This window comes from Triticum aestivum, chromosome 4D (genome assembly GCF_018294505.1).
Source record: "Triticum aestivum cultivar Chinese Spring chromosome 4D, IWGSC CS RefSeq v2.1, whole genome shotgun sequence".
Taxonomy (NCBI): Eukaryota; Viridiplantae; Streptophyta; class Magnoliopsida; order Poales; family Poaceae; genus Triticum; species Triticum aestivum.
The window spans coordinates 393,368,670-393,370,403 of record NC_057805.1 but is presented as its reverse complement, the minus strand read 5'-3'; positions in this window follow the sequence as shown (position 1 = coordinate 393,370,403).

The following is a 1,734-nucleotide window of genomic DNA, read 5'->3' as shown; positions in this document are numbered from 1 at the left end:
GGGCGGCGAGGCGCGCGGGAGGCGGGCGGCGTGCGGCGGGAGGCGGCGCCGTGGGCGTACGGGCGGCGGCGGAGGGACACGTGTCGCGCTGCGATTTGCGCGGGGCGGCGGCGGGATCCGTCCGGCGGCGACCGGACGTGTCCGGCGGCGACGGGAGGAGTTTTCTAGGGTTTCATCTGTGATTTGGACGGGGGAGGCACATATTTATAGGTAGAGGTAGATAGGAGACTCCAAACGAAGTGCGGTTTTCGCCCACACGATCGTGATCGAACGACCTAGACCATGGAAGTGACTTAGAGGGGTTTTGGACTGTTTGGTGGGGGGTTTTGCTGCAACACACAAAAGGACTTTGCGGGTGCCCGGTTAACCGTTGGAGTACCAAACGACCTCCAAATGGAACGAAATTTGACCGGTGGTCTACCGGTGATATACCAAGGCCACTTGACAAGCCTCGCTCCATTCCGAGAACGATCAACACCCGCTCACAAAAATAAAATAAGAGGGGGTGCGCCGGAGGAGATGGGAGTGCCGGATTGCAAAACGGACAACGGGGAAAATGCTCGGATGCATGAGACGAACACGTATGCAAATGCAATGCACATGATGACATGATATGAGATGCATGACATGAACAAAATGCAAAACGGAAAAGAAAACCCGACCACGAAGGGAATATCGTAACACATAGCCGGAAATGGCAAGAGTTGAGTTACAAATATGGAAAGTTACATCCGGGGTGTTACAGCTTCATCCAACAATACCGCTAAATCAAAGTAAGACGTTGGTGGTAAGCAGTATGACTATTATCGCCCACAACTCTTTGTGTTCTACTCGTGCATATAACATCTACGCATAGACCTGGCTCGGATGCCACTATTGGGGAACGTAGTATTTCCAAAAAAATCCTACGATCACGCAAGATCTATCTAGGAGAAGCATAGCAACGAGCAGGGACAGTGTGTCCACGTACCCTCGTAGACCAAAAGTGGAAGCGCTTAGTAACGCGATTGATGTAGTCGAACGTCTTCACGATCCAACCGATCCAAGTACCAAACGTACAACACCTCCGTGTTCAGCAAACGTTCAGCACGATGATGTCCCTCGAGCTCTTGATCCAATTGAGGACGAGGGAGAGCGCTGTCAGCACGACGGCGTGGTGACGGTGATGCTGAAGTTATCGGCGTAGGGCTTCGCCTAAGCACTACGACGATATGACCGAGGTGTGTAACTGTGGAGGGGGGCACCACACACGGCTAAGAGATTGTCTGTTGTACCTTTGGATGCCCCCCTCCCGACGTATATAAAGGAGGGGGAGGAGGAGGCCGGCCCTAGAGGGGGCGCCAAGGGGGGAGTCCTACTTGGACTCCTAGTCCAAGTAGGATTCAGCCCCCCTCCTTCCATCCACCGGAGAGGGAAAAGGGGAAGGGAGAGAGAGGGAGAAGGAGAGAGGGGGGACGGCCCCCTCCCCTAGTCCAATTCGGTTTGGGAAAGGGGGGCGCCCCTCTCGCGTGGCCTCTCTCCTCTCCTCCAATAAGGCCCAATAGGCCCAATACTTCTCCCGGGGGGTTCCTGTAACCTCCCGGTACTCCGAAAAAATGCCCGAATCACTGGGAACCATTCCGATGTCCGAATGCAACCTTCCAATATATGAATCTTTACCTCTCGACCATTTAGAGACTCCTTGTCATGTCTGTGGTCTCATCCGGGACTCCGAACAAACTTCGGTCATCAAAT